Genomic DNA, 20,793 nt, shown 5'->3' on the forward strand with positions numbered 1-20,793 from the left:
CAATTGCATTTATTGAGCACTTACTATGTGCAGAGCACTGTACTGTTTGGTAGAGTACAATATAACAAGTCGGTAGACATGTTCCCTTTAGACTGTGAGCCCACTGTTGGGTAGGGACTGTCCCTATATGTTGCCAATTTGTACTTCCCAAGCACTTAGTACAGTGCTCTGCACACAGTAAGCGCTCAATAAATATGATTGATGATGATGATGATGAAGTTCCCTGCCTATAAGTAATCATTCAATAAATACGATTTATAAGAATGTTCATAAGAACCTAAAAACAACTCCTGTCTTCCTCAGCTTTTGCTAGTTTTGTTTTTTGTTCCTTGTCTGTCAGTAGTAAACTCCCTTCACCCCATTTACTCTTACACTGTGAGCCCCTTGGCACACAGTAAGTGCTTAACATGTACTTCTTTCTAGAGCTGAGTACAGTGCTTGGCACACAGTATGTTACTACTGCACAGTACTACTACTACTACTACTACTACTACTATTACTACTACTATTATTATTATTACTACTATTACTACTACTATTATTACTACTATTACTAGTACTACTAATACTATTACCACAACCATTATTACCCAACTACCCACCCACTGCACATTTTTGCACCTAGGAGGTGTGTTCCCCTGCTTTGCTCTCCATTGTAAACTCATCACTAGGCTGTAAGCTCGTTATGGGAAGGAAACATGTCTAAGCTCTGAAGTACTGCACTCTCCAAAGCACTTAGTACGGTGCTCTGCATTCAGTAAGTGCCCCCAAAATACCAGTGATTGATGGGCTCAAACATTCGGTTTATTTTCCATGTTGTCTCAGTCTAACCAAACTGAACAGGCCAGGAAGCATGCTGTTGCAAGCCCGAGTGTGGAAAAACTAGTCATAGTCTACGCTCCACAGCTGGACCTCAGGGCTACAAGGCCCATACACAGCCAAAAACAAACTTTTAAAGGCCTTTAAATCCTGGATATCGGATTTGAGCAGTCTAATATGCTATATTGCAATGAACTCTCCACTAGGCAGTTAGTGCTAGAGATAGGATTTAGACACACTCACTGGATTTAGAAGTGACACACACTTCCTATGCTTAACAGACATCAGCAAGGATTTGGTCAATAGAGACTGCATTGTGAAAAGACGCCTGTTTGAAAAATGAACAGAATTAGTTGGAGCCGAGATCAGTGGATTTCCTGTGTCTTCCCTGACATCAAGAGTTTCTTTTGGCGGGTTTCAATATCTGTCTTAGCCCATTAAATCAGGTGGTATTTGTGGCGATCATAGTTGTAAAACCAGATGACAGCTCAGGTGATAAATTAATCAAGGAAAGACACACGCTAACCTGTTTGGTATCCAGCCTGCGTCTTGCCCAAGTATGTCTTAATACAGAAGTGACACCACTACTGGTCTGTATCTAATGCATTTTTATTGACATATGTGTAAATAATTGAAAGCTAATGGAAAGTGCAGGCAACATTAACCCTCCAAAGTCTCCAGAGGTTATTGCACAGAGAATTGCAAATGATTCTAAATTTATTTTTCTTTCATATTTGTGGACTTATTCCATGAGTTTGAACAATAATATTGAAAATAAATTGCTAGCACAAGTAAACTTATATCTGGGCTCCTTTGTTGCTGCTACCTCTATCGAGGGCATTAAAGCAATCAATCAGTTGTATTTATTGAATTCTTACTGTGTGCAGAGCACTATACTAAGCACTTGGGAGAGTACAGTATAACAGAATCAGTGAACACGTTCCCACAAGGAGCTGACAGTCTAGAGGAAGAGATAGATATTAAAATAAATTACGGATACGTGCCTTTGTCCAGTGGGGTTGAGGGTGAGGTGAATACAGGGTACAAATCCAAGTGCAAGAGTGACAGGAGAGAGACAAAGTAGAACTGAGAGCTTAGTTGGTGATTTGTACTTCCCAAGTGCATAGTACAGTACTCTGCACACAGTAAGCACTCAACAAATTAAAGAAATGAAAAATAAAGCAATGGAGGGAGAGTTTAATATAAAAGCAGCATTATTTCTAAACAAAATTAATGACAGATACATTCAGCAAGAGGAGTTAACATCTTCAAGAAAATCGAAAGTACCTCTAGCTATAAACAGGTATGAACTAAATTCTTGTTAATTTATTGTTTAAGGTAATGCGGCAATTATTATTAAAGTAATATGTAGTAAATATCCATCTTGCTGTACCAAACAGAATGGAGGTAGATTGACCATTTTTCTGCACTTGAAAGCTAAGGATCATATTAAAAATATAAGCAGTTTCAAACACAGACTGTGACTGCAGAGACTTTTTATTCTCAACTTCCTTCTTCAGTCACTTCTTGTGAAAAACCAATATGAAAACAGGGGATGGAGCCAAGGACAAAGAGTGCTGGAAAAAGAATAGAAGCATAGTGTGTGTTTGCTTTTGAATTTCCCTTCCCTTTTTTCCTTTTTTAATGGACTATTTTCTACTCTACTCTAAACAGCAGCAAAAAATAAAAAAGGGGATGTCAGTGAAGGGGTGAAAGAAGGGAAAAATAAAAGGAAGGGTAGCCAAAATTAAGTTGGGAGGTAAGTGACAGCAAGATGGTTGAAGGAACTCTATTTATTTATTTATTTTACTTGTACATATTTATTCTACTTATTTTATTTTGTTAATATGTTTTGTTTCGTTCTCTGTCTTCCCCTCCCAGACTGTGAGCCCACTGTTGGGTAGGGACCATGTTGCCAACTTGTACTTCCCAAGCGCTTAGTACAGTGCTCTGCACACAGTAAGCGCTCAATAAATGCAATTGAATGAATGAATGAATGAACAAATACGATTGAATGAATGAATGAAGGCCTCCTGGAGGAGATGTGATTTTAAGGAGGACTTGAAGGTTGAAAGTGTGATCATCTGTTGGATATAAAGGGGAGGAAATGTTTTGTGTGAGTGTGTGCGTGCACGTGTATGTGTGTCTGTGTGTAATATTTTATGGTACTTGTAAAGCATTTTCTATGTTCCAGGCACTATACTAAGAGCTGAGATAGATACAAAATAGGTTGGGCACAGTCCCCGCCCCTCACTGGGCTCACGGTCTAAATTGGAGTGTTAGAATTATTGTAATTGTTAAGCATTTATTATATGTCAAGCACTATTATACGCACTGGAGTAGATACAAGTTAACAGAATTGGACCTACAGTCAGGGACAGTCCATGTCCCACGTGGGGCAGTCTAAGCAGGAGGGCAAAGGGAGAGTGAATCCCCACTTTACAAATGAGGAAACTGAGGCTCAGAAAAGTTGTGAATTGCCCAAGGTTGCGCTGCAGGTAAGTGAAGGAGCCGGGCTTAGAACCCATGTCTTCTGGCTCTCAGGCCCATGATCTCTCTACTAGGCCATCCTACTTCATGGCCAGAGTTCCAGGACAGGACGTGGGCAAGGGGTCGACAGCAAGACAGACAAGATGGAGGTATAGTGAGTAGATTGGCATTATAGGAATGAAGTGAGTGTACTTTGTTGTACAAAGAAATCAGTGAGGTAAGGTAGGAGGGGCAAGGTGATTGAGTGCTTTAAAGCCAATGGTAAGGAAATTCAGTTTGCTGCAGAGGTGGATGGGTAAACCTGGAGGCTAAAAACTCCTCACGCTGGGCTTCAAGCCTCCCCATCACCTCGCCCCCTCCTACCTCACCTCCCTTCTCTCCTTCTCCAGCCCAGCCCGCACCCTCCGCTCCTCTGCCACTAATCTCCTCACCGTGCCTCGTTCTCGCCTGTCCCACCTTCGACCCCCGGCCCACGTCATCCCCCGGGCCTGGAATGCCCTCCCTCTGCCCATCCGCCAAGCTAGCTCTCTTCCTCCCTTCAAGGCCCTACTGAGAGCTCACCTCTTCCAGGAGGCCTTCCTAGACTGAGCCCCCTTTTTCCTCTCCTCCTCCCATCCACCCCGCCCTATGTATTTCCCCTCCCCACGGCATTTTTATATATATATACACTTGTGCAGATATATTACTCTATTTATTTTCCTTGTACACATTGACTATTCTATTTATTTTGTTAATGATTTGCATATAGCTTCAATTCTATTTGTTCTGATGATTTTGACACCTGTCTACATGTTTTGTTTTGTTGTCTGTCTCCCCCTTCTAGACTGTGAGCCTGTTGTTGGGTAGGGACCGTCTCCATATGTTGTCGACTTGTACTTCCCAAGCGCTTAGTACAGTGCTCTGCACAAAGTTAGTGCTCAATAAATATGATTGAATGAATGAATGTTTTGTTTTGTTATCTGTCTCCCCGTTCTAGACTGTGAGCCCGTTGTTGGGTAGGGACCGTCTCTATATGTTGCTGACTTGTACTTCCCAAGTGCTTAGTACAGTGCTCTGCACACAGTTAGTGCTCAATAAATACGATTGAATGAATGAATGAATGAGTGGGGAGATGTGAACTCAAACTTTTTTAGTAGAAAAATAACCCAGGCAGGAGAGTGAAGTCTGAACTGGACTGGGAAGAGACAGAAGTCAGAGAGGTTAAGAGAGTGACTGATGCAGTAACCAAGGCAGGGTAGGATAAGTGCATGGATCAACAGGATAGCAGGTTAGATGGAGAAGAAAGGGTAGATTTTAGCGATGATCTGAAGGTAGAACTGATAGCAATTGGTGACAGATTGAATATACATTCATTTATTCAGTCGTATTCATTGAGCGCTTACTGTGTGCAGAGCACTGTACTAAGCACTTGGGAAGTACAAGTCGTCAACCTATAGAGACGGTCCCTACCCAACAACGGGCTCAAAGTCTAAAAGGGGGAGACAGACAACAAAACAAAACATGTAGATGGGTGTCAAAGTCGTCAGAACACAATATGTGTTGAATGAGAGAACTGAGTCAAGGATAATGCCAAGACTGAAAAGCAACATGCCCTAGTGGATAGAGCACAGGCCTGGGAGCCAGAAGGACCTGGGTTCTAATCCCTTCTCCACCATTTGTCCGCTATGTGACCTTGGGCAAGTTACTTCTCTGTGCCTCAGTTACCACATCTGTAAAATGGGAACTGAAACGGTGAGCCCCACGTGGGACTTGGACTGTGCCCAACCTTGTATCTACCCCAGTGCTTAGTACAACATCCGGCACATAGTAAGAGCTTAATAAATATCATAAAAAATGAAAGGTTGTGAGACAGGAAGGATGGTGGTCCTGATTGGTAATGGGAAAACTGAGGGGGACTGCCGCTTCTTCTGAGTACATTTGCCAGGCAAAATGATAAAGTCTCCCAGAGCCGAAGCTATGCTCACTTTAATTACCCTGAGAGGACATGAGAGAAGACTGAGTGAGAGTCTCACCACCGCAACATCACCAAGATCCACCCTTTCCTCTCCATCCAAACCGCTACCCTGCTCGTTCAATCTCTCATCCTATCCCGACTGGATTACTGCATCAGCCTCCTCTCTGATCTCCCATCCTCCTGTCTCTCCCCACTTCAGTCTATACTTCATGCCACTGCCCGGATCGTCTTTGTGCAGAAACGCTCTGGGCATGTTACTCCCCTCCTCAAAAATCTCCAGTGGCTACCAATCAACCTACGCATCAGGCAGAAACTCCTCACCCTGGGCTTCAAGGCTGTCCATCACTTCGCCCCCTCCTACCTCACCTCCCTTCTCTCCTTCTACAGTTCAGCCCACACCCTCCGCTCCTCTGCTGCTAACCTCCTCACTGTGCCTCATTCTCACCTGTCCCGCCGTCGACCCCTGGCCTAGATCCTCCCCCTGGCCTGGAATGCCCTCCCTCTGCACATCCACCAAGCTAGCTCTCTTCCTCCCTTCAAAGCCCTACTGAGAGCTCACCTCCTCCAGGAGGCCTTCCCAGACTGAGCCCCCTTCTTCCTCTCCCCCTTCTTGCCCTCCCCACCCCCTAGCTTACCTCCTTCCCCTCCCCACAGCACCTGTATATATGTATATGTGTTTGTACATATTTATGACTCTATTTTATTTGTACATATTCTATTCATTTTATTTTGTTAATATGTTTTGTTTTGTTGTCTGTCTCTCCCTTCTAGACTGTGAGACCACTGTTGGGTAAGGACTGTCTCTAGATGTTGCCAACTTGTACTTCCCAAGTGTTTAGTACAGTGCTCTGCACACAGTAAGTGCTCAATAAATACGATTGAAAGAATGAATGAATGAATGAATGAGTAGTTCATGCCCGCAGCTGCTGAACAAAGAGCTGAAATTGGGAAATCTTAAGAAGGAGAGCAGAGGTAAAGTGTTAAGGACTTTAACAAAGCAAAGCCTCAGATGATACTGCATAGTGGCTGAACCCTGGGAGTCAACTGCTGCTGCAAACAAGAAAGGAGTGCCTCTTTTCTAGCAAAAGCTTTGCAAGGAATGAGAGGTGAGGAGGCAAAAGAGAAAACAACTCCAGATTCTGCAGATGTTAAACATAATGACACAACTTGGGATTAATCAATCAATCAATCAATGTTATATTTATTTAGAGCTTACTGTTTGAAAAGCACTGTACTAAGCACTTGGGAGAGTATAGTATACTAGAGTTGGTTGATAAATTCCCAGCCCACAGTGAGCTGCAGTCTAGAGGAGGATAGAGACATTAAAATAAATAAAATATGGATGTGTACATAAGTGCTGTAGGGCTGAGGGAGGGATGGATATACCACCGGCCTGGGAGTCAGAAGGACCTGGGTTCTAATCCTGGCTCTGCCACTTGCCTGCTGTATTACCTTGGGAAAGCCACTTCACTTATTTGTGCCTCAGGTACCGCATCTGCAAAATGGAGGTAAAGATTATGAGCCCCATGTGGGACAGGGACTATTTCCAACCTGATTATCTTGTATGTACCCCTGTGCTTAGAACAGTGCCTGGCATACCGTGAGCATTTAAAAAATGCCATTAAATACAACATATATATTTATATATATCATCATCATCAATCGTATTTATTGAGCGCTTACTGTGTGCAGAGCACTGTACTAAGCGCTTGGGAAGTACAAGTTGGCAACATATAGAGACAGTCCCTACCCAACAGTGGGCTCACAGTCTAAAAGGGGGAGACAGAGAACAAAACCAAACATACTAACAAAATAAAATAAATAGAATAGATATGTATAAGTAAAATAAATAAATAGAGTAATAAATATGTACAAGCATATATACATATATACAGGTGCTGTGGGGAAGGGAAGGAGGTAAGATGGGGGGATGGAGAGGGGGACGAGGGGGAGAGGAAGGAAGGGGCTCAGTCTGGGAAGGCCTCCTGGAGGAGGTGAGCTCTCAGTAGGGCCTTGAGGGGAGGAAGAGAGCTAGCTTGGCGGATAGGCAGAGGGAGGGCATTCCAGGCCCGGGGGATGACGTGGGCCGGGGGTCGATGGCGGGACAGGCAAGAACGAGGCACGGTGAGGAGATTAGCGGCAGAGGAGCGGAGGGTGCTAGGTGGGCTGTAGAAGGAGAGAAGGGAGGTGAGATAGGAGGGGGAGAGGGGATGGACAGCCTTGAAGCCCAGGGTGAGGAATTTCTGCCTGATGCACAGATTGATTGGTAGCCACTGGAGATTTTTGAGGAGGGGAGTAATATGCCCAGAGCGTTTCTGGACAAAGATAATCCAGGCAGCAACATGAAGTATGGATTGAAGTGGGGAGAGACACGAGGATGGGAGATCAGAGACAAGGCTGATGCAGTAGTCCAGACAGGATAGGATGAGAGCTTGAATGAGCAGGGTAGCGGTATGGATGGAGAGGAAAGGGAGGATCTTGGCAATGTTGCGGAGCTGAGACCGGTAGGTTTTGTGACGGCTTGGATGTGAGGGGTGAATGAGAGAGCGTAGTCATGGATGACACCAAGGTTGCGGGCTTGTGATACGGGAAGGATGGTAGTGCCGTCAATAGAGATGGGAAAGTCAGGGAGAGGGCAGGGTTTGGGAGGGAAGACAAGGAGTTCAGTCTTGGACATGTATATGTATATATTTATATATATATAAATGAAGGGTACAAAAGCAAGTGCAAGTGCAAATGCGACCCAGAAGAGAGTGGGAGAAGAGAAAATGAGGGCTTATTCAGGGAAGGTTTTTAGGAGGAGATGTGCTTCAAATTAGACTTTGAAGATGGGGAAAGTGATCATCTGTCAGGTATGAAGAGGGAGTCAAGAGGTGGCCTAGTGGATAGAGCACAGGCCTGGGAGTCAGAAGGACCTGGGTTCGAATCCTGGCTCTGCCACTTGTCTGCTGTGTGACCTTGAGCGTATCACTTCCCTTCTCTGGGCCTCAGTAAAATGGGGATTAAGAGTGTGAGCCCCATGTGGGACAGGGGCTGTGTCCAACCTGATTAACCTGTATCTACCCCAGCACATAGAAAAGTGCTTTGCACATAGTACACGCTTAAGAAATACCATAATTACTACTTAACTTCTCTGTTCCTCAGTTTCCTCCTCTGTGAAGTGGAGATTCAATTCCTGAATTACCTCCTACTTAGACTGTGAACCCCAGAGACTGTGAGCTGGATTTTCTTGTTTCTACCCCAGTGCTTAATTCATCGCTTGTCACATAACAAGCACAAACAAATAATAATAATAATATTAATAATATTAATAATAATAATAATAATAATAATAATAATAATAATGGTATTCATTAAGCCTTACAATGTGCCAAGTACTGTTTTAAGCACAGGGGTAGATACAAGGTAATCAGGTTGTCCCATGTGGGGCTCACAGGCTTCATCCCCATTTTACAGATGAAGTAACTGAGGCACAGAGAAGTTAAGTGACTTGGCCAAAGTCACACAGCTGACGTGGCAGAGGCTGGATTAGAACCCATGACCTCTGACTCCCAAGCCCGCGCTCTTTCCACTAAGCCACGCTGTTTCTCCTATTAACATTCTGATTATTATTGATAATAATAATGAGAATAATAATCATGGAATCTGTGAAGGAATATGATGGCTCTGGAGCAAAAGAGAAGGTTGAGAGTCCCTCCAGAAAAACACTCAAAGTTGGGGGATTCAAATAAACGTACTTTTTTATGATGTCATTGCGTTTCGTTGCATGGCTACAGAGCATAACACAATGATGCCATATGCTTGTGTATCTAACAACCTGAATGATAATAATAATGATAATGATATTTGTTAAGCACCTATTATGGGCCAAGCAGTGTATTAAGCACTGTGGAAGATACAAGATAATCAGGTCAGACATACTCCCTGACTCAAATACAGTCTGACTATGCCCTCAGGATGTTAAGAATGGGAAATTGTATCAACACTGAGTTGTCGTATATACCCGAGAATACTTTTGAAAGAAAGTCCTGCATACCCTGATAGAATCACTGGAAACATTGGTGGATTAGAAATACCTTTTCCATGGGGTACAATTGGCATGTTACACATAGGCCACCAGGCCTAGGCCCCTCCTGACTTCTTTCTTTCTTCCAGTCTCCAGTCCGTGTCCATCCCTCTTCAGACTCCACAGGGGCTTGGAGTCTTTCACTTACCATTGTGAAGTGAGAAGCAATGTGGTCAAAGGAAAGAGAAAAAGGTCTGGAAGTTTGAGGGCTGGGTTTCTAATACCAACTCTATTTGCCCGCTGCATAAGACTTGGGCAGGTCACTCTGTATCTCAGTTACCTTAAAATGGGGATTAATAATAATAATGGCATTTATTAAGTGCTTACTATGTGCAAAGCACTGTTCTAAGCGCCGGGGAGGTTACAAGGTGATCAGGCTGTCCCACGGGGGGCCTCACAGTCTTAATCCCCATTTTACAGATGAGGTCACTGAGGCCCAGAGAAGTTAAGTGACTTGCCCAAAGTCACACAGCTGACAAGTGGCGGAGTCCTGCCCTAGACTCTAGGGTCATTATGAGCAGGGAAACTGCTTGCTAATTCTGTTGTATTTATACTCTCCCAAGTGCTTAGTACAGTGCTCTGAACATAGTTCTTAATAAATACCACTGATTGTTTGATGCTTGCTCCAATTTAGAATGAAAACCCTCTTTATGACAAGGATTGTATCTCACCCAGTTATCTTATATATCCCTCATCTCAGTATAGTTTTGGCAATACCAAAATTAGTATTATTAAGCTGATTTTTCCCTCTGCTCAGCCCTGTGAATTATCTTATATATCCCTCATCTCTTAGTATAGTTTTGGCAATACCAAAATTAGTATTATTAAGCTGATTTTTCCCTCTGCTCAGCCCTGTGAATGGGGCTGGGCTGACTATTTTCTTAACAATTACCTCCTGAGATTCAGCTGATTATTATAATTATCACTATTAATTATGAAGATGAGGAGGAGGCGAAGGAGGGAAGTAGCATGGCTTAATGGAAAGAGCATGGGCTTGGGAGTCAGAGGTCATGGGTTCAAATTCCGTCTCCGCCACTGGTCAGCTGTGTGACTTTGGGCAAGTCACTTAACTTCTCTGTGCCTCAGTTCCCTCATCTGTAAAATGGGGATTAAGACTGTGAGCCCCTCCCGTGGGACAACCTGATCACCTTGTAACCTCCCCAGTGCTTTGAACACTGCTTTGTATATAGTAAGAGCTTAATAAATACCATTATTATTATTATTATTAGTAGTAGTAGTAGTAGTAGTAGTAGTAGTAGTAGTATTAATTCCCCATTTTAAAGATAAGGAAACTGGGGAACATAGAAGTTTAGTAACTTGTCCTTGGTTACACAGAAATCAAGTGGTAGGACAGGATTAGACCCCTCACAACGAAGCCTGCATTCTTTCCACTAGGCAATGCTGCTTCTGAAGGTGCTTAAACAGACTGCTCTAAAATTTCCCACAGCACAGCGGGTAAAGCTGCTACCTGTTCATTAGAAATGAATCTTATTTGCATATTCCAATTACATTTTCCATAAACTCCAACCACAGTTTCAGTTAAACTACAGCACATACCCCAAGGGTCCATTAAAGTCTCAGGATTTATTGCCCCAAACAGTAGAAAAAAGCAGTTTTAACAGTTACCCAAAGAAACATATGACATTTTTGTCTAAGACCTGAGTGGATATTATAAAAGCAAAGCCAAAAATGTTGTTGCTGCAATTCCAAAAGCCTATTTCTGCTCTATCACCGTTGGTACCATTTAGTGTGAAAATTATGTTTATATAGTCATTTGTAAATGGTTTTCCCACTCATCCTACATTATTCATGTGCAAAAATTCACTGATCATTGTTCTGCTTATGGTTTAAGAATTCATCAGTAGCTCCAGATTTCCAACTTCACCTCTACGACCTAGTTTTATGAACCTGAAACCACACTGGTTTATCCTCTCATACTTAAGGGTCTCTGACCCCAAGGAAAGTCCGAAGCCAGTGGTTTCTGTGGCCATCAATGGCTATAAGGGAAGTTTAGGGAGGAGGTGGAATATATAATTGGTCAAAGGAACACTGAAGCAGGTTTCCTAGCATGTCTGACACTGCCTTAAATGAATTTTAATAACAGGTCAGGAAACCCAAATGAAGGGATTGCTTTAATCCCTGATTTAAGGAACTGTCTATGGTATTTTTTTTACTTTTGAATGATGATTTAGCCACTGAAGTTTCTACTTGTACCTGCTCAATAGTGTGATGAAATGGGGTAACACAACAAGTGAGATCAAAGGAACATTTTAAAAGCCAAATCTTACACTATTCTGCATAGTTGTGAATAGGTGAAAAGCAACTATAGAATCAACTAATCACGTTGAGAAAAAGAGCCCAGGGTTAGGAGTCAGGAGACTTGAGTTCTAATCACAGCTCTGCCTGTTGCCTTCCATGTGATCTTGGGTCAGATGCTGCATTTCTCTGTACCTCAATTTTCTCATTTTCTGAATGGGGATTCAATACCTGTTTTCCTTCCTATTTAGTTTGCACCCCACGTGTGATGGAGCTGTGTCAGAATTGTTTATATTATATTATACTCCATTGTCTAGTAGAGTTCTTATCACATTGCAAGCAACTAATTGATACCACAATTATTACTATCAATAATTGCATTTATTGAGCACCTGTGTGCTGTGCATGAACTCTACATGCCCTTGTGAGAGTATAGTATAGCCAAAAAACATGGACCCTACCTTCCAGAAATTTACATTGCAGATGGTTTAAATTACTCATAAATTCAGGGTCAGCTATTACAAAACATGGGGCAAAGTTTCATGATTCCATGTCCCTGATGTGGGCTTCCAGAGGTCTTATGGGGAGAATATACACCTATGGTTGGAATTTGGGATTTTGGTACACTCCCCACAACACCTGTATATATGTTTGTACAGATTTATTACTCTACTTTACTTGAGTATTTACTTTACTTTACTATTCTATTTATTTTGTTAATGATGTGCATTTAGTTTTAATTCTATTTATAATGACGGCTTGACACCTGTCCACATGTTTTGTTTTGTTGTCTGTCTCCCCCTTCTAGACTGTGAGCCCGTTGTTGGGTAGGGACCGTCTCTATATATCGCCAACTTGTACTTCCCAAGTGCTTAGTACAGTGCTCTGCACACAGTAAGCATTCTATAAATGCGATTGAATGACTGAATGAATGCTGGAGTCCAAAAGAGTTCCCACCTTTTTAAATTGAATTTGGGTCTGTATTGTGCATATCTGTAAACTAAGACCAAGCATCTGAAATGTCTTTACAGCTATCAAGGGAAGATATGGATTTAAGAACACCTCCCAGGATCCAATTAAATATCCTGTGTATGCCCCAGGGAACATAACTGAACTTCAACCCCAAACCAGAGCAGCCTGAAATCAGAATTTAATTAGTCATACAAATAGAAAGAGCACCGTGCAATACTGAAGGTGAGGTTTCCCAGTAGTTACCAACAGCTCCTGAAGGACTGAGATCATCAGACACCCTAGAAGGACCCAGACCATGAGGTTGGGCAAGGCTTGGAAGCGTGGAGAAATCTGAGAAAATGGGTTAGGCTTAAATCTCCTCTGGACTGTAAGCTTTTTGTGGGCTGGGAATATAGCTATGAACTTTGTTACACTGTACTCTCCCAAGAGCTTAGTACAGTGCTCTGCACACAGCAAGGGCTCAATAACTACTAAGTGATAATAATAATAATAATAATAGTAGTATTTGTTAAGTGCTCACTATTTGCCAGGCCCAACACTAAGCACTGGGATGGATACAAGCAAATCAGGTTGGACACTGTCCCTGTCCTATGTGGGGCTCACGGTCTCAATCCCCATTTTACAGATGAGGTAACTGAGGCCCAGAGAAGTGAGGTGACTTGCCCAAGGCCACACAGCAGACACACAGCAGAGCCAGGATTAGAATCCATGATCTCCTGGCTCCTGGGCCCATGCTCTATCAACTATGGCTTGCAGCTTCTCGTTTCTCATCACCAAATTAATCCACACTAACCTTTGTTTTTGTTCCAGACGTAGCTTAGAGGGAGAGAAATCAATTCTGACTGGCAGGCAGGGGATGGAGAGTCAGGCTGGAAGCTCCACCATGAACCAACTCCATCCTGAAAAGTTGCCCAAGCCCAGCCCTCAGTTTGTTCAGCCCCACCCCATGGAGTGGGACTCTTCACCCAGTTGGATAAAAATCAGTGCCTTCAGAATACTCCAAACTACCACAGGGGAAGATTAATTCATGCATTCATCCATTCAATCATATTTATTGAGCGCTTACTGTGTGCAGAGCACTGTACTAAGCACTTGGGAAGTACAAGTTGGCAACATATAGAGATAGCCCTACCCAACAAAGGGCTCAAAGTCTAGAAGGGGGAGACAGACAATAAAACAAAACATGTAGACAGATGTCAAGTCATCAGAATAAATAGAAGTAAAGCTAGATGCACATCATTAACAAAATAAATGGAATAGTAAATATATACAAGTGAAATAAATAAAGTAAAAAATCTGTACAAACATATATACAGTTGTTGGGAGGGGATGGAGGTAGGGCAGGGGGATGAGGAGGAGGAGAGGACAAAGGGGGCTCAGTCTGGGAAGGCCTCCTGGAGGAGGTGAGCTCTCAGTAGGGCTTTGAAGGGAGGAAGAGAGCTAGCTTGGCGGATATGTGGAGGGATCTGTCCCAAACCAAAGTGTGAGCCAACTAAGGAAGATGTTCCAGGTGACATCATCAGATGGGGTCAGTCAGGACTGTCACAGCTCAACAGTTAGAGCCACATCCCACTCAGAAGCATTGAGTTTTCCTAAGAACCCTGCAAATTTTCCCAGGCTCCCTCTAGATTGTGGCCTGATATTGTTGGGCTGCAGAAAGGGCTAGGGCAAGGGTTCCATTGAAACATACATTTTTCTTTGAAACAATAGTAAAGATCAGCAGAAGCAACATTCAGCGGCAGCCAAATATGACAACTGAATGAGATTTTCTTTCTACTGAAGCATTTCCATGGCACTGTACTGGATGCCAATATGGTCTTAGGCCATTACGGCCTAGCAAGAAGAGCCAGGATAGCAGTCTTGAACCTGATACTTTATTACAATCCATTAGATTGTCAAGTCCCCACTAGATTGTAAGCTTCTCGTGGACAGGAATCAACTCTGAGGTACCGCACTGTCCCAATCCCTTAGTACAGTGGTTTACCTACAGTAAGTGCTCAATAAATACCATTGCCATTTTATTTTTACTTCTATCTGTAAATGATTTTATATCTGTCTCTCCAATTATATTAATTTAATAATAATGATGATGATGGTACTAATTGAGTGCTTAATACATGCCAAGCACTGTTCTAAATACTGGGGTAGATACAAGTTAATCAGGTTGGACACAGTGCCTGTCCCATATGGGATTCACACTTAAAATCCCCATTTTACAGATGAGGTAACCAAGTCCCAGAGAACTGAAGTTACTTGCCTAAAATCACACAGCAGACATGTGGCAGAGAAGAATTAGAACCCAGCACCTTGTGACTCCAAGGCTTATTCTCTAGCCACTAAAAGCTCCTTGAGGATAGGCATAGTATCTTTTACTTCTATTGTACTTTTCCATCCATGACCGTCATCAGTTAATCAGTCAATCTTACATTTCTTGAGGCCTGGACAGAATGCTGTACTAGATGCTCCGGAGACTATAACAGAGATATCAGACATGATCTCTGTCCTCAAGGAGCTTACAATCCAACTGGGGAGATTGTCATAATAATGAATTGGAGGTTGTGGAGGCAACAGGGCTTGAAGGTATGTTCGTAATTGCCCTGGACAAGGGTGAGTATCAAGTGCTTAGGTGGCATGGAACTGCTGAAGTGGCAATAGAAACTGTTGAAGGGGAAATAGAGTGGGGAGATGAGAGATTAATCAAAGAAGACTCCATGAAAGAGGTGTGATTTCAGAAGGACCCTGAAGTTGGGGAGAGCAGTAGTCTGCTGCTTGAAACCCAGGCAGAAGAGCTGGTGTGAGCAAGAGGCTAGTGGGAAGAGAAAAAAGAGCAAGGCACACTGAGTAGGATGGCTTGAGAGGAGCACAGCATGCAATCTAGGATGGAGTGGGAAAGGAATGAGGATAAGCAGTGCAGAGAGAGCTGATTGAGTACCTTAAGTCAATCAATCAATAAGTTGTATTCATTGAGTGCTTACTGTTTGCAGAGCCCTGTACTGCATGCAGAGGTTGTTTGGTTGGTTTGTTTGTTTTGTTATGGTGTTTGCTAAACTTTTACTATATGCTGAGCATTTGGAAAGACACAAGCTAATTAGACTGGATACAGTCCATGTCCCACATGGGGCTCACAGTCTTAATCCCCTTGTTACAGATGAGGTTAATTCAGGCACAGAGACATTAAGTGACTTGCCCAAGGTCACACAGCAGACAGGAGGTGGAACCAGGATTGAAACCCAGGTCCTCTGACTCCCAGGCTTTTGTTTTATTCACTAGGCCACACTGCTTCCCATATGAGTTGGTAGATGCTCCATGACCACAACAAGCTTAGAGTCTGGAGGGAGAGACAGACATTAACTATAAATAAATAATATATTCATTCATTCATTCAATCGTATTTATTGAGCGCTTACTGTGTGCAGAGCACTGTACTAAGCGCTTGGGAAGTAAAAGTTAGCAACATATAGAGACGGTCCCTACCCAACAGTGGGCTCCTTTATGGATGTGTACATAGTGCTGTGGGGCTGAAGGTGGGTGAATACCAAATTCCCAAAAAGGTATGGATGCATATGCACAGACAACATAGAAGGGAGAGGGAGTTGAAGAATTTGAAGGAGTTGAAGGAGTTTACCATCGACCCCCAGCCCACGTCCTACCTCTAGCCTGGAATGCCCTCCCTCCTCACATCTGCCAAACTAGCACACCTCCCCCCTTCAAAGCCCTACTGAAAGCTCACCTCCTCTAGGAGGACTTCCCAGATAAGCCCCCACTTTCCTCTGCTCCTTCCCCTCTTCATTGCCCCAACTCCCTCCCTCTGCTCTACCCCTTCCCCACCCCACAGCACTTGTGCATATTTGTACATATTTATTATTCTATTTATTTTATTAATGATGTGTATATACCTATAATTATATTTATTTATATTGATGCTATTGATGCCTGTTTGCTTGCTTTGTTTTGTTGTCTGTCTCCCCCCTTCTAGACCTGGAGCCTGTTGTTGCATAGGGATTGTCTCTTTGTTGCTGAATTGTACTTCCCAAAGTACAATTGTGCTTAGTACAGTGCTCTGCACACAGTAAGCACTCAATAAATACAATTGAATGAAGAATAGAGGGTTTAATCAGGGAAGGCCTCTTGGAAGAGATGTGACTTTAATAATAATAATAATGATGGCATTTATTAAGTGCTTACTACGTGCAAAGCACTGTTCTAAGCGCTGGGGAGGTTACAAGGTGATCAGGTTGTCCCACGGGGGGCTTACAGTCTTAATCCCCATTTTACAGATGAGGGAACTGAGGCCCAGAGAAGTTAAGTGATTTGCCCAAGATCACACAGCTGACAATTGGCAGAGCTGGGATTTGAACTCATGACCTCTGACTCCAAAGCCCCGTGCTGTTTCCACTGAGCCACGCTGCTTCTCTAATAAGGCTTGGAAGGTGGGGAGAGTGGTGGTCTGGTTTATATGAAGGGGTAGGCATTGCAGACCATGGGGAGGATGTGGGTAAAGGGTTCGCAGTGAATAGACTAGATCAGGGCTCAATGAGCAAGCTGTCACTAGAGGGGAAAAGTTTGTAAGCTGGGCTGAAATGATAATAATAATAATTAATAATGATAGTATTTGTTAAGTGCTTACTATGTGCCAGGCACTCTAATAAACACAGGTGTGGATACAAGCAAATCGATTTGGAAATAGTCCCTGTCCCATGTGGGGCTCACAGTCTCAATCCCCATTTGATAGATCGGGTAACTGAGGCACGGAGAAGTTAAGTGACTTGTTCAAGGTCACCCAGCGGACAAGTGGCAGAGCCAGAATTAGAACCCAGGACCTTCTGCTATGCTCTATCCACTATGCCATGCTGCTTCTGTAGAGATCAGTGAGTTAAGGTAATAATAACAATAATGATGACATTTCTTAAGCGCTTACTATATGCTAAGCACCGTTTTAAGCGCTGGGGGTGATACAAAGTAATCAGGTTGTCCCACATGGGGCTTACAGTCTTAATCCCCATTTTACAGATGAGGTAACTGAGGCACAGAGAAGTTAACGTGGCTCAGTGAAAAGAGCACGGGCTTTGTAGTCAGAGGTCATGGGTTTGAATCCCGACTCCACCACATGACGGCTGTGTGACCTTGGACAAGTCATTTAACTTCTCTGAGCCTCAGTTACCTCATCTGTAAAATGGGGATTGATTGTGAGCCCCACGTGGGGCAACTTGATCACCTTGTATCCCCCCCGCGCTTAGAACAGTGCTCTGCACATAGTAAGCACTTAACAAATGCCATCATTATTATTATTATTGACTTGCCCAAAGTCACAAAGCAGACAAGTGGCCGAGGCAGGATTAGAACACATGACCTCTGACTCCCAAGCCTGGACTCTTGTCACTGAGCCACGCTGCTTCGGGCAAAATGATAGAGCGCTTTAAAGCCAATTATATGGAGTTTCTGTTTGACTTGGATATGGGTGGGTCGCCATTGGAGATTTTTGAAAGATGGGGAGACATGAGCCAAGTTTGTTTTTTTTTTAAATGATCTGTACTGTAGACTGAAGTGTGGACTGGAGTGGGGAAGGACAGGAGGCTGGGAGGTCAGCAAGGAGGAATACGCAGTAGTCAAGGCGGGATGGGACAAGTGCCTGGATTAGCATAATAGCAATATGGAAGGAGAGGAAAGGATGGATTTTAGCAGTTATGAAAGTAGGCCTGATAGGATTTGGTGACAGGTCGAATATGTGGGTTGAATAATAATAATAATAATAATAATGGCATTTGTTGAGTGCTTACTATGTGCAAAGCACTGTTCTAAGTGCTGGGGAGGATACAAGATGTTCAGGTTGTCCCATGTGGGGCTCAAAGTCTTAATCCTCATTTTACAGATGAGGTAACTGAGGCACAGAGAAGTTAAGTGACTTGCCCAAGGTCACACAGCTGACAATTGGAGGAGCTGGGATTTGAACCGATGACCTCTGACTCCCAAGCCTGTGCTCTTTCCACTGAGCCACAAAGGAGAGAGATAAGTCGAGAACATTATCAAGCCTAAGGGCTTGTGGATAGGGTGATTAGTGATATTATCTACAGTGAGGGGAAAAATGAGGAGGCAGGGTCAGGATGGGAAGATAAGGGTTATCTTCTTGAATCATCACTCAGCCCAAACATCTCTCTTATCCTCAAACCTCCAGTGGTTTCCTGGGTCGCTTCTTCCGCCTGGACTGTAAGCTTATTGTGGGCAAGGAACACGTCTACCAAATCTTTTATATTGTACTCTCTCAAGCCCTTAGTACAGTGGTCTGCCCACAGTAAACACTCAATTTGCTCCTACTCCCTTTCTCTGCTCTACCCCTCTCCCCAACCCACTGCATTTGTGTATATATGTACATATGTATTATTTTACTATTCTATTGATTTTATTAATAATTCATTCATTCAATCAATCATATTTATTGAGCACTTACTGTGTGCAGAGCACTGTACTAAGTGCTTGGGAAGTACTAGTCAGCAACACATATGTGTATATATCTATAATTCTATTTATTTATATTGACGCTATTGATGCCTGTCTAGTTGTTTTGTTTTGTTGTCCGTCTCCCCCTTCTAGACTGTGAGGCTGTTGTTGGGTAGGGATTGTTTCTATTTATCGCTGAATTGTACTTTCCAAGCATTTAGTCTACTGTCTGTCTACTTGTTTTGTTTTGTTGTCTGTCTCCCCCTTCTAGACTGTGAGGCTGTTGTTGGGTCGGGATTGTTTCTATTTATTGCTGAATTGTACTTTCCAAGCATTTAGTACAGTATTCTGAACACAGTAAGCTCTCAATAAATCTGACTGAATAAATGAATAAATACAACTAATCAATTCCGAGTACTTAATACAGTGCTCTGCACACAGTAGGGGCTTGATTAAACATTACCGATTAGTTACTTGATTGTTTGCAATGCCCCTGTGAGGAGAGTAAATGCCAGCCAGGAGAGTCAAGCAGCTACTAGACTATGGGCTAAGAGGAAACAGTAGAAAGCATGGCAGGTGGAAAAAAAACCACAACGAAGACACCAGCCCACAACTCAGACGTCAACAGAGTGGAATATTAACCGGGTAAAGCCACAGCAGAGATTGACTGATCATCTAAGCCAGATTTTGAGGTGAGTTTGGCCTATTTGTCAGAAATGCTGGATCTGTCAGCGTAGATGCAGAAACGTAAGTAGTTACAGACCTGGGAGAAAGTCACCCCCACAGCTAGTGAAAGGACAGACAAGCTCTGAACTCGGTAAGGGAATGACAAAGTCAGATCTTCAGTCTTTCAACACCCGGGTACACAGAGGTATTATTCACCTTTGAAGCCTCATCCTCATAGCCAAAGGATAATGGAATCATTTGTAGTTATTTTTTGCCAACTGTGGTCATGCAGATGACACGAAAGAGGATAAGAATTCCAACTGTGGGAAACTGGAGAATTGGGCAGAAGCAAATGAAATGAAGTGCAAGGAGGAAAAGAACACAGGCCTGGGAATCAGAAGGACCTGGGTAATGATCCCAGCTCTGCCACTAAACTTCTGTGTGATCTTGGACAAGTCAATTCACTTCTCTGTGCCTCAGTTCCGGGCAAGTCACTTCACTTCTCTGTGCCTCAATTCACTCATCTGTTAAATGGAGATCGAGACTGTGAGCCCCATGTGGGACATGGACTGCACCCAACCTGAGCAGCGTGGCTCAGTGGAAGAGTCTGGGTTTAGGAGTCAGAGGTCATGGGTTCTAATCCTGTCTCCGCCATTTAGCTGTGTGACCTTGGGTGAGTCATTTCACTTCTCTGGGCCTCAGTGCCCTCATCTGTAAAATGGGGATGAAGACTGTGAGTCCCCCATGGGACAACCTGATTGCCTTGTATCCCCCCAGCACATAGAACAGTGCTTGGCACATAATAAGCACTTAAATACCATCGTTATTATTAGAGAAGCAATGTGGGTCAGTGGAAAGAGCATGGCAGAGAAGAGAGAACAGGAAGGCTCAAGGTGGGGAAGAGCCTGGGATCATATTGTCCTGAGCCCATTCTCTGGCTTCCTCTGAGTGCCCATCCCTCCAATTTTCCCCTTCCTCCACTGTCACCACCATCCACTCCCCTCCAGGCCCACCCAATCCATCCTCGATCCTCATAACCCTGTTTTTATGTCCCTGGGTGGAGTAGTCTTCTGGGAATGGAGGAGACTGGGTTGGTGGCAAAGCTGGTGGCTTGTTCAGTGAGCTCACTGAGGTG

The 20,793-nt window shown here is 43.4% G+C and overlaps 1 pseudogene; it reads left to right on the plus strand.

Moving 5' to 3' along the window:
* The window catches only part of LOC119926882, a 95,461-nt pseudogene that overhangs the window by 36,490 nt on the left and 38,178 nt on the right, over positions 1 to 20,793 (plus strand).

Source organism: Tachyglossus aculeatus, chromosome 1 (genome assembly GCF_015852505.1).
Source record: "Tachyglossus aculeatus isolate mTacAcu1 chromosome 1, mTacAcu1.pri, whole genome shotgun sequence".
Classification (NCBI taxonomy): domain Eukaryota; kingdom Metazoa; phylum Chordata; class Mammalia; order Monotremata; family Tachyglossidae; genus Tachyglossus; species Tachyglossus aculeatus.